The 23,568-nt window shown below is 39.4% G+C and overlaps 1 long non-coding RNA gene across 1 annotated transcript; it reads right to left on the bottom strand.

The window, feature by feature from the left end:
- Positions 1 to 3,957: 3,957 nt before the first annotated feature.
- On the bottom strand, positions 3,958 to 23,465 carry LOC125109398 (uncharacterized). The gene is made up of 3 exons (XR_007130218.1): positions 23,374 to 23,465; positions 18,511 to 18,579; positions 3,958 to 4,039 (listed from the first exon to the last, which is right to left on the bottom strand). It is a non-coding gene; the product is annotated as an uncharacterized LOC125109398 (long non-coding RNA).
- Positions 23,466 to 23,568: the final 103 nt, after the last annotated feature.

The following is a 23,568-nucleotide window of genomic DNA, read 5'->3' as shown; positions in this document are numbered from 1 at the left end:
GAGCCTCCATTTTTGATTGCACCTCATTAATAGCTTTTTTGATTTCAAGTTGGTTAGATTTTAGTTCTTTTATTTCTCCAGAAAGGGCTTTTATATCTCCCGAGAGGGTTGCTTTAATATCTTCCATGCCCTTTTCAAGCCCGGCTAGACCTTGAGAATCGTCATTCTGAACTCTATATCTGACATATTACCAATGTCTGTATTGATTAGGTCCCTAGCCTTTGGTACTGCCTCTTGTTCTTTTTTTTTTTGTTGTTGTGAATTTTTCCGCCTCGTCATTTTGTCCAGATAAGAGTTTATGAAGGAGCAAGTAAAATATTAAAAGTGTGGCAACAACCCCAGGAAAATAGGCTTTAGCCAAATCAGAAGAGATCCCAAATCGTGAGGGGGGAGAAAGGGGATAAAAACGGGTACAGAAAGAAAAAAAAAAGAAACTATTAAAAAAAGAAAGCCGATAAAGAAAAAATATAAAAAGAGGAAAAAAAATATATATCTTAGATAAACTATTTAAAAAACGTTAAAAAAGAAAACGGTAAAAGTTAAAAAAATTAAGCAGAAGAAGAGAAAAAAAAATTGAAAAAGAAAAAAAAAATTAAATTAACTGCAAGGCAAAAAAATCATGGGGAGAAAGCCATGAGTTCCGTGCTTTGCTTTCTTCTCCTTGGAATTCCGTCGCTCTCCTTGGTATTGAAACTGCACTCCTTGGTAGGTGAACTTGGTCCTGGCTGGGTTTCCCGTTGATCTTCTGGGGTGGGGCCTGTTGTAGTGATTCTCAAGCATCTTTGTCCCAGGCAGAGTTGCACCGCCCTTACCTGGGGCCGGGCTGAGTAATCTGCTCGGGTTTGCTGGGTTTGCTTTCGGGAGCTTTTGTTCCCTGAGCGCTTTCCGTAGAGTTCTGGAGGACGGGAGTGAAGATGGCGGCCTCCCGGTGTCCGGCCCGGAGGAGCCGAGAGCCCGGGGCCCCACTCCTCAGTGCGCCCCCAGAGAACAGCGCCCAACCACTCCCGTCACCCTGCCCCCCGGCCGCGCTCTGAGCTGACCGAGCTTGTGACCGGTTCAAGGCAACCCTGAGCTGAGAGTCACTCCTCGGCTCTGTCTCTGTAGCCGGCTTCCCCGTTCTAATACCAGTAAGCTCTGCGACACTCAGACACCCCCGATCCTTCTGCGACCCTGTGGGACCTGAGGCCGCGCTGACCCCGCCTGGGCTTCACCCAGTTAAGCCTCTGGAGTGATGTCCCTCAGCGGAACAGACTTTTAAAAGTCCTGATTTTGCTCCGTTGCTCCGCCAGGAGCCGGCCCCTCCCCCCGCGATCTATCTTCCCGTCGCTTTGGATTCACTTCTCCGCCAGTCCTACCTTGCAGATAGTGGTTGATTTTCTGTTTCTAGAATTGCTGTTCTTCTTCTCTTAAATCTCCCGTTGGATTTGTAGGTGTTTGCAATGTTTAGATAAGCTATTTAGCTGATCTCCCGCTACCCAAAGTAGTCTCAGCTGCTACTTCTCCGCCATCTTGACTCCTCTTCGGGTTGTCTCCACTGTCCCCATTTAAATGTCAACGATTCATCTCTTAAAATTTCAGAACAAAGCATATACTAACTATCACTATCATTTGTCTATTTAATCTAGGCTAACACTGCAGAATTATTTTTGACTACTTACAATCTGGTTTTAAGTGACAGAGTTTAATGTGAATTTCCCCCATTGTCTTAGACACTATTCCATATAAACACTTCAATTGTTCCAATTTATGAAATCTGTTTCCACTTCTGTGGCCATGCTTCCTAGGATTTTGAGGTGTATCCATTGCTCAGGCCAATGTGGGTTTAAGAGCAAAGGGGCAATTAATGTTTTGGTGAAACTGAACTTGGGAGATGTAGAAGGCAGACAGAATGTAGCTTGGTGCAAATGGATATGTGTTTTTCCAGATAGTCTACAAGGAAAAACAAATTAAGTCTGAAGACAGATCTGAAAGAACATGGATTCTGTACATTTATTGATTAACACTTACCCTCTTAAGCCAGCTGGGTTCACTTGATTTGCTTGAACTTCAATCTTTTGTCTTCCCCGTAGTCAATAGTGTCCCAAGTAAAAGCATAGAGAACTTACATCCTCCTCATTAAGTACTTAAGAATGAGTAATGCTTTCATATATCTCACATCTAATCAAGGCATGAAGTTATAGGGCACAATCAATTACCATTCACAGTAAGACTACAAAAAACCCCTTATTAATATATATGCTAATTATTTTTCTTTGATGTGGTCATAGTCTTACCAAGGCTGTAGTTACTATAAATAAATATTACCAGATCTCTTGTGACCTCCGTAACACCATTGACAGAATCAAAGAGAGAGCCGCAGCATTCTATGTGCTTCTGAGCAGACTCCTTATTGCTTCTTACTCCCATCAAGACACTCATAATCTCACCACCAATATTAGTCAGTTTCCGCTAGGTCCTCTAAGATAGATTCAAAGTTTTAACAGAATAGGTGTTTAATTCTCTTTCACATTTCAGTTTAAGACAGGTGGTTTCTTAAGTAGTGATGCCAGGACCCAGGCTGCTACCATTCTAGTTCCATTGTCCATCAGGGATTTGGGGTCCTCTACTGGATCCTCTGTGCCCAAACTATGGGTGGGGAAGAAAGAATGTGGAAGATCATGTACATTCATATGGGTTCCTGTTGTTGCTGTAACAAACAACCACAAAATTAGTGACTTAAAACAAGACAAATTTATTATCTGACAATTCTATAAGTCAGAAGTCCTAAAATGGAGGTGTCAGAAGGATAAAAATTCTGAGCTGTGCTTTCTGAACTCACTTTAAATTTATGAATTCTAATCTCAGTGAAGTCGGTGCTATTTCCACTAATTCTACTACATTTCTCAAATCCGGTGATTCTCAACATTTGTATGTATCAGAGTTTCTTGGAGGACTTCATAGAAACATATTGCGAAGTTTCTCATTCAGTGATTCAGGGTAGAAGTAGAGAATTTGCATTTCTAAAAAGTTTTTAGATGCTGCTCCTCTAATAACCACACTTCAGGAGCCCCCACAGTAGTCCATTTGTTCTTGCATTTCTCTGATTATTTCACATATCTTCTGGCCTCAGATTTCTAACACCTGTTCATTCATCCCCACTTTTGAGTTGGTGGTGGCCTTGAGCCCTATCGGTGCTTCTCAAACTGTGAGTGGGGAAGGACAATTCTTTCTTTCTTTCTTTTTTATTTTCTTCTTCCTTTTCTTTTCTTTTCTTTTTTTTTTCTAAAGATTTTATTTATTTATTTGACAGAGAGATCACAAGCAGGCAGAGAGGCAGGCAGAGAGAGAGGAGGAAGCAGGCTCCCTGCTGAGCAGAGAGCCCGATGCGGGGCTCGATCCCATGACTCTGAGATCATGACCTGAGCCGAAGGCAGCGGCTTAACCCACTGAGCCACCCAGGTGCCCTCTTCTTCCTTTTCTTTTATTACTTTTTTCCTTCCTTCCTTCCTTTCTTTCTTTTTCTAATATGTTGCTCATTTTTAATTTCTAAATTTTAAAAATTTCCAATATCTTTCTTCGGTAAAATACAATAGGTATATATTCTGGTGTACAAAAAAAGAAAAAGAAGAAAAAGAGCAAAACTGTAAGCCTAATTTTTTAAAGTTTTTATTTAAATTCTAGTTAGTTAACATACAGTTGGGGCATCTGGGTGGTTCAGTCAGTTGAGTGTCTGCGTTTGGTTCTGGTCATGATTGAGCCCTATGTCAGGCTCCCTGCTTGGCGGGGTATATGCTTCTCCCTCTCCCTCAGTGTGTTTTCTCTCTCTCTCTCTCTCTCTCTCTCTCTCAGGTGGATAAATAAAATCTTTAAAAACATGTAGTGTAATATTATAACATTGTTAAGATTCCATATTCAACAGACATCAAACATTCTGAAAAATTGCCTCAATACTTTCTAAACACATAAGTTTGTATCTTCATTTCACTGAAAGCCAGAATCCCATGGTTGGTGGATCAGTGCCTGTCTGTAGGTCACAGTCTAGTAGCAGTACTTTATATCCCTGAAAATAGAGCAATCAGAAGCAAACTCTCTCATGCCCCATTACTACATATCCACCCATCCACCCTCCCCCAATATTCCCCATTAATACAGGTAAACTATCAGCAATCTTAGGAAGGCTGAGCCTTTTTGTCTACTCAATACAATTGTTGTAGCATTCTTTCCTCTTCCTCTCAAATTCCATGTTTTCTCTACTACATGATTCCCGTCAGAAAAACCACCACCACCACAACCACCACCACCACAACAAAACAGTTGTAATTTTCCCCCTTAAGAAAAAAAAAATTAAAGCCTTTTTGGAACTTTTATTTCTCTCCAGCTATTTCTTTTATAGCAAAACTCTTCAGAAGAGCTTATAGTCATAAACCAAACCAAACTATACCAAAAAAAACAAAACTATGTTCTCATGGAAATTGCAGATCCTTCAGTCTATTGGAAGTGTTGGTTCAGAATTAAACTTGACCTTGAATTGCTACTGCTCATTTTGTTGTATAAGCATCTTGGTGCTAAAGGATGAGTCAATCTGTCCTCACAAATATGTTTTTAACAAATACCCCAACCTAGTTTCCACCCCTCCCACCACCAGTTAATCCAGGGTGAGGGGTTTAGTTCAATCATTGTGGCTATCTTCACCACACCATTAATGAAGACACAAACTGAGCTGGACCCAGCACCAGACTTGACATTATCTAACCACTCACCTCCCAAGAGACCTAGTTAATTGCTATTTCCCACACATCTTCCTTTGCAATTTCTGCTTTAATCTGAGACAATTTCGATGAATGTTTCAAGTGTGATTTCATTAGATGATGTCAAGCACTTAATAAAAATCAAGATCTATTACAGTTATGTTTTTCCTTCTTCTGATTCATAATTTCCAAATTAAAAATAACCACATGTCTGGCATGATTTGTCTTTGCATAGTCTTGATCCTCATTGCCCCCAAAACTGTTATCTTCACACTTGCCAATATTTCCTTTTTTAAATATAATTTGCCTAAGATGGTTGTTGACTTTGCCTTGTGAAAATTTACAGGATTGTCATCTCACATCTTGACTTGTTTCTTCTGTTCTTATTCAGTTTCCTGTATTTTCTTAGCACACTGTATTTTCTTTGGAGTGTACTAATGTAATTTATTCTACCTTTCTTTTTAAAGATTTATTTATTTGAGGGGGGAAGAGGCAGAGGGAGAGAATCTCAAACAGAGTCTCCACTGAGCACAGAACCTGACACGGGGCTCGATCCCCCGACCCATGAAATCATGTCCTGATGACCTGAGCTGAAACCAAGAATCAGATGCTTAACCAACTGAGACATCCAGGCACCTAATTTATTCTACTTTCTTCATAGCATCTCTTTATTTGACAAAGGAATCATCCTTCTGCCCTCTCTCCCCCACCAAGAAATATTTTCTTTTGCCTTCCCAGGAGCCATTCTCCTCTCTGAGTCTATCCTGAATCTGTGAGCATAAGGATGTATGATTTCTACATATCATTCCCACTGCCTTGATTTTTGTGGATGTGGGAATGGGGAAGGTTATAAAAAGCAATTTAAAGCAAGAAGTCACTGTAATTATTATTTTCTTTCCTGAACATTTTTCAGCAGACACACAGCAGGGGCCTGGTGTACTGCTCTGCTTGCCAAAGAGTAAAGGGAGGAAAGAATATCATTCTCTATGTTGGTCATAGAGGAATTTGACTCTTCTGAGTATATGCTTTGAACCTGAGATTACTGGGATAAGTCTAAGGTAATAAAGATTAGAGCTGTTCATCTATCCACTTGCCTAAAATGTTAGGATGACTAACTTATCCTGATTTGCCCAGGACTTAACCAGTTTTAACTCAGCAAGTCCTATGTCTTGGGAACCCCCTCAGTCCCAGGTAAACCTAGACAGTTGGTTACCTTATATGGCACAGAAGCATCTTGTTCCCTGTTGGATATCGATGGCCAATGACCTCTCCTGGCAGTGTGCTTTTATAGATGTGATACCGTTTTGCCTAACTCAAGCAACAAAACTGTTCTCAGTTTGTGATTTGTGTATGTGCATACGTTGAGGGTGGGTGGGTGTGGAAAAATGGGAGATGGTCAGGAATTGGGAAGCAAAGAGAAATGTAAAATCCTTACAATATACCTATTGTACATGTATATGCAAACTTCTCTGTTCCCACCATCATTGTATTAGGGTTCTCTGGTCATTGCAAATCTTGCATCAAATATTTAACATGCAGTATCTCCATTACAGACCTTACTTACCATCGATTTGCCAATGCTTACATGTGAAATTGCAAGATTCCTTTGGCTGGGTGAAAAGGAAATGGATGGGAAGCTCTTCTCTCCCCATGTTCTTCCAACTTAGGAAAGTACCAGGGAGGGAACTTCTATATCTCTTTCCACCATATAGTAGCTCTTCCTTAAGGGAGGATAAGTGGCTACTCTGGTTGTGTAGAAACTAGCATTTAGGCCATACATTATTTATTTTATATTTAAAATTATCTTATTTTATTTAAATTAATTAACATATGGGGTAACATTAGTTTCAGATGTAGAGTTCAGTTATTCATCAGTTGCATTTATGCCCAAAGCTCATTACATCATATGCTCTCCTTAATGCCCATCACCCAGTTACCCCATCCCCACACCCACTATCCCTCCAGCAACCCTCAGCTTGTTTCCTATATTTAAGAGTCTCTTAGGATTTGTTTCCCTCTCTGATTTTGTCATATTTTATTTTTCCTCTGTTCCCCTATGATCCTTTGATTTGTTTCTTAAATTCCACATGTGAGTGAAACAATATGATAATTGTATTTCTCTGATTGACTTCTTTTGCTTAGTATAAACCTTCCAGTTCCATCCACGTCATTGCAAATGGTAAGATTTAATCCTTTTTAATGGATGAGTTATATATATATACATATATATATATGTATATATATATAACCTTTTTTTAAATTTTATTTTTTATAAACATATATTTTTATCCCCAGGGGTACAGGTCTGGAATCGCCAGGTTTAAACACTTCACAGCACTCACCATAGCACATACACTCCCCAATATCCATAACCCCACGCCCCCCTCTCTCAAACCCCCTCCCCCCATCAACCCTCAGTTTGTTTTGAGAGATTAAGAGTCACTTATGGTTTGTCTCCCTCCCAATCCCATCTTGTTACATTTATTCTTCTCCTACCCCCTCAACCCCCCATGTTTCATCTCCTCTCCCTCATATCAGGGAGATCATATGATAGTTGTCTTTCTCCGATTGACTTATTTCGCTAAGCATGATACCCTCTAGTTCAATCCACGTCATCGCAAATGGCAAGATTTCATTTTTTTGATGGCTGCATAGTATTCCATTGTGTATATATACCACATCTTCTTTATCCATTCGTCTGTAGATGGACATCTAGGTTCTTTCCATAGTTTGGCTATTGTAGACATTGCTGCTATAAACATTCGGGTGCACGTGCCCCTTCGGATCACTACGTTTGTATCTTTAGGGTAAATACCCACAGTGCAATTGCTGGGTCATAGGGTAGTTCTATTTTCAACATTTTGAGGAACCTCAACGCTGTTTTCCAGAGTGGTTGCACCAGCTTGCATTCCCACCAACAGTGTAGGAGGGTTCCCCTTTCTCCACATCCTCGCCAGCATCTGTCATTTCCTGACTTGTTAATTTTAGCCATTTTGACTGGTGTGAGGTGATATCTCATTGTGGTTTTGATTTGTATTTCCCTGATGCCGAGTGATATGGAGCACTTTTTCATGTGTCTGTTGGCCATCTGGATGTCTTCTTTGCAGAAATGTCTGTTCATGTCCTCTGCCCATTTCTTGATTGGATTATTTGTTCTTTGGGTGTTGAGTTTGCTAAGTTCTTTATAGATTTTGGACACTAGCCCTTTATCTGATATGTCATTTGCAAATATCTTCTCCCATTCTGTCAGTTGTCTTTTAGTTTTGTTAACTGTTTCCTTTGCTGTTCAAAAGCTTTTGATCTTGATAAAATCCCAATAGTTCATTTTTGCCCTTGCTTCCCTTGCCTTTGGTGATGTTCCTAGGAAGATGTTGCTGCGGCTGAGGTCGAAGAGGTTGCTGCCTGTGTTCTCCTCGAGGATTTTGATGGATTCCTTTCTCACATTGAGATCCTTCATCCATTTTGAGTCTATTTTCGTGTGTGGTGTAAGGAAATGATCCAATTTCATTTTTCTGCATGTGGCTGTCCAATTTTCCCAACACCATTTATTGAAGAGGCTGTCTTTTTTCCATTGGACATTCTTTCCTGCTTTGTCGAAGATGAGTTGACCATAGAGTTGAGGGTCTATTTCTGGGCTCTCTATTCTGTTCCATTGATCTATGTGTCTGTTTTTGTGCCAGTACCATGCTGTCTTGATGATGACAGCTTTGTAATAGAGCTTGAAGTCTGGAATTCTGATGCCACCAACTTTGGCTTTCTTTTTCAATGTTGCTTTGGCTATTCGAGGTCTTTTCTGGTTCCATATAAATTTTAGGATTCTTTGTTCCATTTCTTTGAAAAAAAATGGAGGGTACTTTGATAGGAATTGCATTAAATGTGTAGATTGCTTTAGGTAGCATAGACATTTTCACCATATTTATTCTTCCAATCCAGGAGCATGGAACATTTTTCCATTTCTTTGTGTCTTCCTCAATTTCTTTCATGAGTACTTTATAGTTTTCTGTGTATAGATTCTTAGTCTCTTTGGTTAGGTTTATTCCTAGGTATCTTATAGTTTTGGGTGCAATTGTAAATGGGATGGACTCCTTAATTTCTCTTTCTTCTGTCTTGTTGTTGGTGTAGAGAAATGCAACTGATTTCTGTGCATTGATTTTATATCCTGACACTTTACTGAATTCCTGTACAAGTTCTAGCAGTTTTGGAGTGGAGTCTTTTGGGTTTTCCACATATAGTATCATATCATCTGCAAAGAGTGATAGTTTGACTTCTTCTTTGCCGATTTGGATGCCTTTAATTTCCTTTTGTTGTCTGATTGCTGAGGCTAGGACTTCTAGTACTATGTTGAATAGCAGTGGTGATAACGGACATCCCTGCCGTGTTCCTGACCTTAGCGGAAAAGCTTTCAGTTTTTCTCCATTGAGAATGATATTTGCGGTGGGTTTTTCATAGATGGCTTTGATAATATTGAGGTATGTGCCGTCTATCCCTACACTTTGAAGAGTTTTGATCAGGAAGGGATGCTGTACTTTGTCAAATGCTTTTTCAGCATCTATGGAGAGTATCATATCGTTCCTGTTCTTTCTTTTATTAATGTGTTGTATCACATTGATTGATTTGCAGATGTTGAACCAACCTTGCAGCCCTGGAATAAATCCCACTTGGTCGTGGTGAATAATCCTTCTAATGTGCTGTTGAATCCTATTGGCTAGTATTTTGGCGAGAATTTTTGCATCTGTGTTCATCAAGGATATTGGTCTGTAGTTCTCTTTTTTGTTGGGATCCTTGTCTGGTTTTGGGATCAAGGTGATGCTGGCCTCATAAAATGAGTTTGGAAGTTTTCCTTCTATTTCTATTTTTTGGAACAGTTTCGGGAGAATAGGAATTAGTTCTTCTTTAAATGTTTGGTAGAATTCCCCCGGGAAGCCATCTGGCCCCGGGCTTTTGTTTGTTTGGAGATTTTTGATGACTGTTTCAATCTCTTTACTGGTTATGGGTCTGTTGAGGCTTTCCCTTTCTTCCTGGTTCAGTTGTGGTAGTTTATATGTCTCTAGGAATGCATCCATTTCTTCCAGATTGTCAAATTTGTTGGCGTAGAGTTGCTCATAGTATGTTCTTATAATTGTCTGTATTTCTTTGGTGTTCGTTGTGATCTCTCCTCTTTCATTCATGATTTTATTTATTTGGGTCCTCTCTCTTTTCTTTTTGATAAGTCTGGCCAGGGGTTTATCAATCTTATTAATTCTTTCAAAGAACCAGCTCCTAGTTTCGTTGATTTGTTCTATTGTTTTTTTGGTTTCTATTTCATTGATTTCTGCTCTGATCTTTATGATTTCTCTTCTCCTGCTGGGTTTAGGGTTTCTTTCTTGTTCTTTTTCCAGCTCCTTTAGGTGTAGGGTTAGGTTGTGTCCCTGAGACCTTTCTTGTTTCTTGAGAAAGGCTTGTACCGCTATATATTTTCCTCTCAGGACTGCCTTTGTTGTGTCCCACAGATTCTGAACCGTTGTGTTTTCATTATCATTTGTTTCCATATTTTTTTTCAATTCTTCTTTAATTCCCTGGTTGACCCATTCATTTTTAGAAGGATGCTGTTTAGTCTCCATGTATTTGGGTTCTTTCCAAATTTCCTCTTGTGATTGAGTTCTAGCTTCAGAGCATTGTGGTCTGAAAATATGCAGGGAATGATCCCAATCTTTTGATACCAGTTGAGACCTGATTTAGGACCAAGAATGTGATCTGTTCTGGAGAATGTTCCATGTGCACTAGAGAAGAATGTGTATTCTGTTGCTTTGGGATGAAATGTTCTGAATATATCTGTGATGTCCATCTAGTCCATTGTGTCATTTAAGGCCTTGATTTCCTTGTTGATCATTTGCTTGGATGATCTGTCCATTTCAGTGAGGGGAGTGTTAAAATCCCCTACTATTATTGTATTCTTGTCGATGTGTTTCTTTGATTTTGTTATTAATTGGTTTATATAGTTGGCTGTTCCCACGTTAGGGGCATAGATATTTAAAATTGTTAGATCTTCTTGTTGGACAGTTCCTTTGAGTGTGATATAGTGTCCTTCCTCATCTCTTATTATAGTCTTTGGCTTAAAATCTAATTGATCTGATATAAGGATTGCCACTCCTGCTTTCTTCTGATGTCCATTAGCATGGTAAATTCTTTTCCACCCCCTCACTTTAAACCTGGAGGTGTCTTTGGGTGTAAGATGAGTTTCTTGTAGGCAACATATAGATGGGTTTTGTTTTTTTATCCATTCTGATACCCTGTGTGTTTTGATCGGGGCATTTAGCCCATTAACATTCAGGGTAAGTATTGAGAGATATGAATTTAGTGCCATTGTATTGCCTGTAAGGTGACTGTTATTGTATATTGTCTCTGTTTCTTTCTGATCTACTACTTTGAGGGTTTCTCTTTGCTTAGAGGACCCCTTTCAATATTTCCTGTAGAGCTGGTTTGGTATTTGCAAATTCTTTCAGTTTTTGTTTGTCCTGGAAGCTTTTAATCTCTCCTTCTATTTTCAATGATAGCCTAGCTGGATATAGTATTCTTGGCTGCATGTTTTTCTCGTTTAGTACTCTGAATATATCATGCCAGCTCTTTCTGGCCTGCCAGGTCTCTGTGGATAAGTCTGCTGCCAATCTAATATTTTTACCATTGTACGTTACAGACTTCTTTTCCCGGGCTGCTTTCAGGATCTTCTCTTTGTCACTAAGACTTGTCAATTTTACTATTAGGTGACGGGGTGTGGACCTATTCTTATTGATTTTGAGGGGGGTTCTCTGAACCTCCTGGATTTTGATGCTTGTTCCCTTTGCCATATTGGGGAAATTCTCTCCAATAATTCTCTCCAATATACCTTCTGCTCCCCTCTCTGTTTCCTCTTCTTCTGGAATCCCAATTATTCTAATGTTGTTTCGTCTTATGGTGTCACTTATCTCTCGAATTCTCCCCTCGTGGTCCAGTAGCTGTTTGTCCCTCTTTTGCTCAGCTTCTTTATTCTCTGTCATTTGGTCTTCTATATCGCTAATTCTTTCTTCTGCCTCATTTATCCTAGCAGTGAGAGCCTCCATTTTTTTTTTTAAAGATTTTATTTATTTATTTGACAGAGAGAGATCACAAGTAGATGGAGAGGCAGGCAGAGAGAGAGAGAGAGGGAAGCATGCTCCCTGCTGAGCAGAGAGCCCGATGCGGGACTCGATCCCAGGACCCTGAGATCATGACCTGAGCTGAAGGCAGCGGCTTAACCCACTGAGCCACCCAGGCGCCCCGTGAGAGCCTCCATTTTTGATTGCACCTCATTAATAGCTTTTTTGATTTCAACTTGGTTAGATTTTTGTTCTTTTATTTCTCCAGAAAGGGCTTTTATATCTCCCGAGAGGGTTGCTTTAATATCTTCCATGCCTTTTTCAAGCCCGGCTAGAACCTTGAGAATCATCATTCTGAACTCTATATCTGACATATTACCGATGTCTGTATTGATTAGGTCCCTAGCCTTTGGTACTGCTTCTTGTTCTTTTTTTTTTTTGTTGTGAATTTTTCCACCTTGTCATTTTGTCCAGATAAGAGTATATGAAGGAGCAAGTAAAATACTAAAAGGGTGGCAACAACCCCAGGAGAATATGCTTTAGCCAAATCAGAAGAGATCCCAAATCGTGAGGGGGCAGAAAGGGGATAAAAAGGGGTTCAGAAAGAAAAAAAAAAAAACTATTAAAAAAAGAAAGCCGATAAAAAATATAAAAAGGAATATATATATATATATATATATATATATATATATGATAAACTATTTAAAAAACCTTAAAAAAGAAAATGGTCAAATTTAAAAAAATTTAGCAGAAGAAGAGAAAAAAAATTGAAAAAGAAAAAAAAATAAATTAACTGCAAGGCTAAAGAATCATGGGGAGAGAGCCATGAGTTCCATGCTTTGCTTTCTTCTCCTCTGGAAATCCGCCGCTCTCCTTGGTATTGTAACTGTACTCCTTGCTAGGTGAACTTGGTCCTGGCTGGGTTTCCCGTTGATCTTTTGGGGGAGGGGCCTTTTGTACTGATTCTCAAGCGTCTTTGCCCCAGGCAGAGTTGCACCGCCCTTACCCCAGGGCCGGGCTGAGTAATCAGCTCGGGTTTGTTTGGTTTGCTTTCGGGAGTGTTTGTTCCCTGAGCGTTTGTTTGGTTTGCTTTCGGGAGCTTTTGTTCCCTGAGCGCTTTCCATAGATTTCTGGAAGACCAGAATGAAGATGGCGGCCTCCTGGTCTCCGGCCTGGAGGAGCCGAGAGCCCGGGGCCCCACTCCTCAATGCGCCCCCAGAGAACAGCGCCCAACCACTCCCGTCATCCTGGCCTCCGGCTGCGCTCCGAGCTGACCTGAGCCTGCGACCGGTTCAAGGTAACCACGAGCTGAGAGTCACTCCTAGGCTCTGTCTCTGTAGCCGGCTTCCCCATTCTAATACCGGTAAGCTCTGTGACACTCAGACACCCCCGATCCTTCTGTGACCCTGTGGGACCTGAGGCCGCGCTGACCCCGCCTGGGCTTCACCCCAGTTAAGCCTCTGGAGCGATGTGTCTCAGTGGAACAGACTTTTAAAAGTCCCGATTTTCTGCTCCGTTGCTCCGCCGCTCGCCGGGAGCCACCCCCCCCCCCCCCCCACGGTCTATCTTCCAGTCGCTTTGGATTCACTTCTCCGCCCGTCCTACCTTTCAGATAGTGGTTGATTTTCTGTTTCTAGAATTGCTGTTCTTCCTCTCTTCAATCTCCCATTGGATTTGTAGGTGTTTGCAATCTTTAGATAAGCTATTTAGCTGATCTCCCGCTACCTGAAGTAGTCTCAGCCTGCTACTTCTCCGCCATCTTGACTCCTCCCCCTATATATAATCTTCTTTCTACATTCATCTGTCAATGGACATCTGGGCTCTTCCTATAGTTTAGCTATTGTGGACATTGCTGCTGTAAATACTGGTGTATAGGTGCCCCTTCAGATCACAACATTTGTATCCTTTGGGTAAATACCTAGTATACCTAGTAGTGTTGGGTCATAGGGTAGCTCTATATTTAACTTTTTGAGGAAACTCCAGACTGTTTTCCAGAGTGACTGGTCTAGCTTGTATTCCCATCAACAGTGTAAGAGGGTTCCCCTTACTCTGCATCATCACCAATATTTGTTTCCTGACTTGTTAATTTTAACCTTTCTTACTGGTGTGAGGTGGTATCTCATTGTGGTTTTGATTTGTATTTCCCCAATGCTGAGTGATGTTGAACATTTTTTTCATGTGTCTGTTGTCCATCTGTATGTCTTCTCTGGAGAAATGTCTGTTCATGTCTTCTGCCCATTTCTTGACTGGATTATTTGTTTTTTGGGTGTTGAGTTGGATAAGTTCTTTATAAATCTTGGATAATAAACCTTTATCAGATATGTCATTTGCACATATCTTCTCCCATTCTGTAGGTTCTTTTGGTTTTGTTGACTGTTTCCTTTCCTGTGCAGGACTTTTTATCTTAATGAAGTCCAAATAGTTCATTCTTGCTTTTGTTTCTCTTGCCTTTAGAGATGTGTCTTGCAAGAAGTTGCTGTGGAAGATGTTGAAGAAATTACTGCCTGTGTTCTCCTCTAGGATTTTGATGGATTCCTACCTCACATTTAGGCCTTTCATCCATTTTGAGTTTAATTTTTAGTATGGTATAAGAAAATGGTCCACTTTCATTCTTCTGCATTTGGCTGTCCAATTTTCCCAGCACCATTTGTTGAAGAGACTGTCTTTCTCCCACTAAATATTCTTTCCTGCTTTGTCAAAGATGAGTTGACCATAGAGTTGAGGGTCTGCTTTTGGGTTCTCTATTCTGTTCTGTTGATCTATGTGTCTGTTTTTGTGCACTTATCATACTGTCTTGACAATTACAGCTTTAGAATACAGCTTAATTTCTAGAACTGTGATACCATCAGCTTTGGTTTTCTTTTTCAACATTCCTCTGTCTATCCAAATTGTCAAAGAAGTCAAACTCTCACTCTTTGCAGATAACATGATACTTTATGTGAAAAACCTAAAAAACTCCTCCAAAAAATTGCTAAATCTTATACAGGAATTCAGCAACATGGCAGGATATAAAATCAATGCACAAAAATCAGTTTCATTTCTATAACCAAAAATGAGACAGAACAAAGAGAAATTAATGATTCAATCCCACTTACAGTTGCACCAAAACTCATAAGACACTTAGTAATAAACCTAACCAAAGAGGTAAAGGACCTGTACTCTATATAAAACTATAGAACACTTATAAAAGAGATTCAGGATGACACAAAGATATAGAAAACATTCCATGCTCATGGGTTGGAAGAACAAATATTGTTAAAATGTTTATGCTACCCAAAGCAATCTACACATCCAATGCAATCCCTACCAAAATACCATCAACATTTTTCAAAGAGCTGGAACAAATAATCCTAAAAATTGGTATGGAAATAGGTTATACTTTAAATTACAGAGTTACCTTTGGCGTTTCAAGTTTACAATTGTCTCCAACCCATATCTCTCTTTCATTGGCTTCCTCATGAATCTTTGGGCTCTGGGCCCAGGGCTATCTTCAAAGTCTCTCTGCAAGTTGGTAAGCTTCTCTGCTTGCAAGTGAGTAAGCAAATAGATAAGGAATCTATTCTTCAGAGACAATCTTCCCTCAGGCAGATTCCAAACTTAGTGTGGAATGATGTGGTGGTTATAGTCTCAGTTTCAAGTTACATTCTTGAGTCCAACTTTTAACAGAGTGTATGTGTATAGAGAGTACACATATTGTTGTAGGCTACTAATATGGTTGATCCCAGTTAAGGAATAGCATCAAGAAACAGGTATTCCTAGCTAAGAATAAAAGACGTATCTTTAGAAGAGGTGTTTTTTTTTTCTTATTATACATATATTTTTAAAGATTTTATGTATTTATTTGAGAGAGAGAAGCAAGAGAGAAAGAGAATGGGGTGGGGTGGGAAGAGTATATGGAAAGGGAAAAGCAGACTCTGTGCTGAGCAGGGAGTCTGATATGGGGCTCGATCCCAAAGACTTGATCCCAGGACCCCAGGATCATGATCTGAGCCAAAGCCAGATGCACGACCAGCTGAACCACACAGGCACCCCTTTATTGTTATATTTTATTTTTCACTCAGCCGGTGTGGGGGAGGGAACCTAGTTTACTGTGTATCTGTTTACTCTCTGACAATCATTAATCTATTTACCTACATATCTACTTTGGTCTTTTCCACATTGTTATATAATTGGAACCATAGAGCATGTAGCCTTGGTTCTTCCTCTTAGAAATAGATGAAGATTCATCTCTGTCTTTTTTGTGGTTTCAAAGCTTGTTTATCTTCATCAGTGAATAATATTCTATTGAATGGATGTACCACAGTTTTTTTATTCATTCACCTATTGGAGGGCATCGTGATTGCTTTCAGTTTTTGGTTATTATGAATGAAACTACTGTAAATATTTACATGCAAGTTTCTTTTGGACATATGTTTTCAAATCAATTGAGTAAATATCTCAGAGTATGATTATGCGATAGTATGGTAAGAATGTGTTTAGTTTTATAGGAAACTGCAAGATTATCTTCCAAAATTGGTACTTTGTTTTTCATTTTACCAGCAATAAATGAGAATTCCTATTGCTTTGCATCTTGGCTAACACTTGGTATTGTCAGTTATTTGCATTCTAGCATGTAATAGGTTTATTATTGAAGAAAATTAAATGTATAATTGCCACTTTCCCAATAAACATTTGTTCTGCATAGTCTTTCAGAGTAAAGACTTACAAGGCTCCATATCTAAATATGCAGTCATGGATACACCCCAGACATGAGGAAGTAACTTCTGATTAGGCTAGACACTCTATAAAAACTGGAAAAATCCATCTTCTTTTCCCTCACTTTTCCTAGAAGAGACTCAAATGCCTACTGAGATAAAGCAGGTATATTCTGTAATGAGTGGGCCTCCTAGAAGACAGTAGTGGTGAGGATTGAGACAAAGTGGGAGAAGCATGTCTTGTCCAAATTTTGAATAACTATTCTTCTCCAAATGCTTGTTGCCATAAGAAATCAGATGCAGGTGACCACATCTTCTAATTTTTCAAGAGATGTTAGTCTAAATTCTATGTGAAATCTGATTTTTAAAGGTGAGCATCTAATTAAAATCATCCTAACATATTCTTCAGGGCAAAACAAACACAGAGGCTTAAGCTTCTATTTCATCTCTGGTTGAAACCGTTGTGAGCAAAGAGTAGCTTACTCTAGAAGACATTTTTTATTTTATTATTTACATTTTTTTAATTTAAATTTTTATTATTTTAAAAAATTTCAGTAGAGTTAAATACAGTGTTTTATTCCTTTCAGTGTACAGGATGATGATTGAACAATTCCATATATTACTCAGTGCTCATCAAGATAAATGTACTCTTACTCCCCTTCACTGATTTCACCCATCTCCCCACTTGCCTCCCCTCAGGTACCATCTATTTGTTCTCTATAATTAAGAGTCCATTTTTTGGTTTGTCTCTCCTTTTTTCTTTTGTTCTGTTTCTTAAACTCCACATATAAGTGAAGTCATATGGTATTTATCTTTCTCTGACTGGTTTATTTTGCTTAGCACTATATTCTCCAGATCCAAGCATGTTGTTGCAAATGGCAAGATTTCATTCTTTTTATGGCTGAATAGTATTTCATTGAGGTGTGTGTGTGTGTGTGTGTATCACAATGTGATATCACTTCACACCTGTCAGAAGGCTAAAATCAACAACACAAGACACAGCAGGTGTTGGTGAGGCTGTGGAGGTAAAGATATACTTGTGCACTATTGGTGGGGTTGCAAACTGGTCCAGTCACTGTGGGGAACAATATGGAGGTTCCTCAAAAAATTAAAAGTAGAACTACCCTATGATACAGTAATTAAACCACTGGGTATTTACCCAAAGAATATGAAAACACTAATTCAGAGGGATACATGCACCCCTGGTCTTTATTGCAACATTACTTACAATAGCCAAATGATGAAAGCAACCTAAATGTCCATTGATAGATGAATGTATAAAGAAGATGTGGTGTATATATACAATGGAAGACATTTTTAAAGGATATTTAATCTGAGAATTGTCATGGTCTGAATTATATTCTAAAAAATACTCCTAAAGATATATTGGAGAGATTAAATGGGATATCAGTTAGGAAAACCTTTTAGTGTCACAGGCAACAGATTATGCCACTTGGACTAAAGTTTTGGCAGTACAGCTGGACAGAACTGGACTATTTGCAGGAAGATTGAGTAGATTTAACTATACCTGGTGATAAGTTGGAGAAGGGTGGGTTGAAGTAGGAGTATGGATCAAAACTCTCTCTACATATTTCTACAGTGACCTAAGAGAATAGATATGCTATTTATTGAGACACAGATAACTGGAAGAGGAGCAAGGGAAAGTGTTACTGAGTTGGAAGAACAATTATGGGTATTATTACCTCCATTGTACAGGTAGAGGAACTGAGGTCTTGAGAGATTAAGTAACTTGTTCAAAAATCACACAGAAAATATATTGCCAAGCTGAAAATCAGACCTAGGACTTTTGAATCCTAATTCCAGATTACTACCACTGTTTCATGATCCCAAATGTGTTTTCCTTATTTTTGATCTGAAGTGAATGTCAGGAGGATAAAAATGATTTCCATTAGGTGTAGGACTTGGTAGAAAGAGTGGCCTCATTGACCTCTGATGGCCTCCAAGCTGGAAAATGAATGAAGAATCACAAATACTTACCCACAGCCCAGATAATGGAAAACATTTCACTGACTGAGTGAAGCATTATAGTTTGTAAATGTTCATCTACTATGAAGAAAGAAAGGGAAGGGAAGAGAGTGAAGAATGTGTAAGAAAACAATTGAAATTACTCATGCAAGACAACAGCAAGTCATGCTTTATCTATTCTAATTAATGCCCAAGACATTTCAGAGATGAACTCTGGGCTGCTTCTGTGCTGCCTGGTTTCTAATATTCTCAAATATAGTCAGAGTATTGCCCCCATGAGAGATATGGCAGCAAAGAGAAACAAAGGTATGCTATTTAAGAGAGAGATTTACAAAACAGCTGAGTGGAAGAGGAGGAAGTGAGTAAGAACAGAGCCTTAATATGAGAAATGGCTTCATCTTTTCTGGGACTTTGTCACCAGCTTGGCTCTCTAAAGTGACGGCCTTAGACCTTAGAGAGAGTCTCTGCCTCTGAGATGGGTAGCAAGCTTGACAACCAGTTAAGCAGGTGCATATAAAGACTGATTTGAATCTTTACTGGAAACACCTATTTACTAATGAAGAAGAGCACTTCAGTGGGCAGAGAAACATTTGAAGGTGGAGGTTGAGACCCTAAAGCCATGAATTTAGTCAGTGTCTAGAAATCAGGAGGGTCAGCTATAGCACTGCGCTAAGATAATGAATAATGTGTGCTTGCAGCCCAGCAAGGACATGGGAGATGGTGAAAGAGAGCTATTGTCTAATATGACAAAAATAGTTGAGGACATTTAAAGAGAAGGGACGTTTAGTTTTTAATTTTAATTTATTATTATCATGACAGTATAACACCCCCACCCCCCCCCCCCCCGCCATACTAGTTACTCCATGTTCAGTAAAACCTGCCACATAACTGTATTAGCTTTCTGGGGCTTCTGTAACAAAGTATCACAAAATGGGTGCCTCAAATAACAGAAATTGTCTCACAGTTCTGCAGATGAGAAGTGTGAAATCAAGATGGTGTCAGGGTTGGTTCATTCAAAGGAATCTTAAGTGGAATCTATGCCTCAGCTTCTGGTCACTTCAGGCATTCTTTGGCTTGTAGGTGGTGATCTCCCTGTGCTGTCACACCATTTTCCGTCTATGTGTCTCTATCTCTGTGTCCAAATTTCTCATTTCTTTATAAGGACCCGTTTTTATTGGATTAGGGCCCTCCCTGATGACCTCATCTTAACCTGATCATCTGAAAAGTCCCTCTTTCCAAATAAGGTCATATTCATTATTCTATATTATAATAAGTTACTAAGGGCTAGGATTCTACCATCATTTGAGATGGGGGTCACAATTCAACCCAGAACAACAACAAACATCTGTTTAAGATCTATTTTTGTATCTATCTATCAATTAATTAATTAATGGAGTAACATAGAAGATATTGTGATATCAAGGAAAAGGAATGAATTCTACATCAGAGTCAATATATTGAAGAACAAAGATATTACTGGGGGAATCATGCTATGATTAAAAAGAAAAACAAACACACACACAAAAAACAAGTCAGCTAAACCATAGGTAGGTTTTAAGAGATGAGTCATAAGCCAGCTGCCCTCCCTCTTACTTCCAGGTTTATTACTGGAAAGTATAATTGGGTTTGAGCTATTTCATAAGATAGAGCATATAAAATAACACTTGGGTTACAATTTTTGTCAGTATGAACTTTCAATTTTATACAAAACCCAACTCTATTTTACACAAAATTCTTACCCTAGGATAGAGCCAAGATTTGTTCTTACAATGACTGCTAAAGACTTTTGTGGTAGAGGGGAAGACAAATTAAACAACCTATACTGTACTTGTTCTTGAAATAACACCCCAAAGCCAGGGGGAATTTATGAAACAACTTTAAGGGTATCTTCACAGTCTCAGCTTCTCTCTCTCTCCATATTTCAGTAAGAAAGTCAGTTATATGCACTACTTTGCAAACATTTTGGCTCAAGAAATCTTCTGGCAAAGTAGGCATGAAGGAATCTTGGAAACTGGAATCTCTGTACCCAATGCTTTCTTTGCATTTCATGTGTCCTAGTAGAGCTTAGGAGGTCCCTGGGAAATATGCTCATCTTTGATCAAATCACTGAGCAATAATATTCAGGTAACTGGGCTCATACTGGGATTCATGTGACTAGCAAACATATCTTGGGAGAGGACATTTGTAGTGTAAATAAGGGAATATTCTCAGGCACTGGGGAGAAGGAATGTGAATTATGAATAGACATTATAATATGGAGATGAAATATCCATCAGACAGAGAAAGAAGCTACCTGACAGGAAATCTATAAGGCTCTACCATAATCTATCTACAACCTCGAAGTGTCAAATATCTCTCTCCATGACTATTGGGCTAATAAAATTGCTTGAAATGAGTAATTTGGATAGAATTTCCTTGGAGTCCAAGGAAGAAAGTTTTCTTTCTATCTGCATGTCATTTTTTAAAACCATGAACCAACTCATTAGTACCTCTGAAGATGTTTTAAAAGTAGAGAGACTGATCCAAAGGATGACTGAAGTGAGTGACAACCATTATTTATGGTACAATTCTCCTACAAGAATTTGAACTGATAGCTAGAGTTGAGGAATTTCTCCAGTACATTAATAAAAAAGATTATTTTTAGGCAAAAGGTAAAAGGAAGTGGTATTGTCTATTCTCAGGGAATAGCTTGGAACAAAAGAGCAGCACTGGTGGCCACAGCTCAGATTGGAGAAGATGATGTTATCAGTATGATTGAGCCACCCGAGGTCAAATTCCTGACAGTTGAGGACCTGGAGAGTAGAGAGCTATATGACTTCCACCTCTACTTTTGGGAGGAGGTAGTCATTGGAACATGACTGGTGACCACACTCACAAATTGCTCTCTGTACTTGGGCCTGTGGCGATTATACTGGTAATGGCTCAGGACATTATGTCACATTGGTGGGGATGAACCTAGCCATGGAAAAAATTAGTACCCAGGTCCAAGTGGGGAGTACATATGAAGCAGAATCCTGGGACTGATGAGGGGAAATATCCTTTGTTGGCTATGAGGAATGATGATAGATATTTCTTAGGAAACTGTGCTTTGGTCACAAGAATCTGGCTTGAATTATGTGGAAGCTGAGGGTTTGGAAGGATGAGAATATGCATGCAGGTTGGAGAGCTGAGCCATCCATTTCCCTGGTAATGATTAAACTCAGTTGCTATAGCATCCCATTCCTTTTCTGGAAGTAAAGACTTCAGACAGAATGAAGTAGATAGGCCCCCCTCCATGATAACATGTCTTCTTATTGTTTGGATGTAAAAATTCCAGAAGTGAGTCCTGACTCTTAGTATGAAGAGGAATATTGGAAGATAAAATCTGGGATTCAACCCACTATTCTGGACAAATTAAAGGTATAGAAACTTTCCTTACATTGGAAGAGACCCAACTAGAAATTATCATCCTTGTGTGGAATGTGGGAAGAAAGAAACATCCAGTAAGAAAACAAGGGTGGAAGTTTCCTTGTTGATCAAAGGAGGGATGTGGGAAAGCCAGCATCTGAATGGGTGGCAAAATTCCCCATACTTTCAGATATTTCATGTGGAGGTATCTGAAAAGTAGATTGATCCTGAGAAGTTTACATATGCTCAAAGGAAAATTCCTTGGAGATATTGGAAAGATGTGGGATACCAATCCTATGGAGAATCATGTTTAAGCCAATTTCACTGGAAATGGAAAAGACAGGATACCTTAGTTGAATTCCACTTGATTGTCATGTTTGAGCTTATAAATAGCCTTAAGGACAACCAGCCAGGAAAGAATGGGGGCAGGGAGTCAGATCCAAGACACTACAATGTGTTGCCATAAGGATCTCAAGAATCCAGTTTGGGAAACAGGGCACCTTCATCTCATCCTGGAGAAGCCATGTGCTTCTGTGGGAAGAGCTCAGGTGTTCATGGTCAGACAGACACGGGTTTGCATCCCGTATCTCCTAGGCCAGTTACATGACCTAATCCGGTATCTGAGTCTCACTTCCCTCCTCTGAAAAATACAAGATTTCTGTCAAGATTAACAAGAATGTATGTAAAGCTCATAGAAGGCACTTTGTATAGCAGGATGCCCTGTACATAATAAGAACTCAGTGCGATTTTGCAATAACAGTATTTTGTAAATTTGAGTAAAGCACATTTATCCTTGTGTATGTACTTGTCTCTGAAATCTCCAAGCATCACTATCTACCCTCAGGAGTCACTATCTACCCTCAGGAGTCAGGCTGTTTCCTCCCATCCCCTCTTGAGGCAGTACGGTGTAGTTGTTGAGAGTGCAAGCTCTGGTGTTAGCCTGCCTGGATTAGATGCCTGGGTCTGTCATTTACAACCTGTATGGCTTGTGTAGGTATCTTAGCCCTTCTTGGTCTTATTTTTCATATCTATAAATTGGAGATTATAACAATCCTGAATCCTCTGAAAGAACTATATGTTTATCTGTGTGAAGCTCTTAGAAGAGTCATAAATGCTCAATGAATGTTTATTGTTATTGCTATGGATTTCTTTTTCATACATCATAGCCAAGAGACACATTCCTCTGATACCAGTAGAGAGGGGCTGAACATGGGCATCCCTCTGACACTGTGCTTTAAGGAACTACTAGACTTATCTGAAACTGTCTCCAGAACATACCAATTCTGAGACCTGCTGAGGGTCTTACGGAAGCCCAACCATATTAGCTCATGATAAACCACCATGTATGTTATTGTTAATGTATGAAGAGTTTCCCAAAGGTCAGGGTCAAGCTTCAAAGTCTCATCATGCCCCTTCATGCAGTGAATGAATGATCATTCATTCACTCAGTCATTCATTCATCAAATGTTTATTGAGCACTGACCTTACCAGGCAACAACTCTGTTGTGGATGAGCTTGGGAAGCCATATTGGGAGGAGGGTAGGAGCCAAGTGGGAGGGGATGCAGTATCACTGATGTCCTTGTTTCTCCAATGACAGGGAGTAGAGTGGGAGTGATTACAGGAAATACAGCATCCTGGACAAACCACATGCAGATTCATAAGAGAATTCTGGGCAGCTGAGT

This window comes from Lutra lutra, chromosome 9 (assembly GCF_902655055.1).
Source record: "Lutra lutra chromosome 9, mLutLut1.2, whole genome shotgun sequence".
In the NCBI taxonomy this organism is placed as follows: Eukaryota; Metazoa; Chordata; class Mammalia; order Carnivora; family Mustelidae; genus Lutra; species Lutra lutra.
Note: the sequence above shows the minus strand (reverse complement) of the source record. Positions and strands in the feature narration are given on the sequence as shown.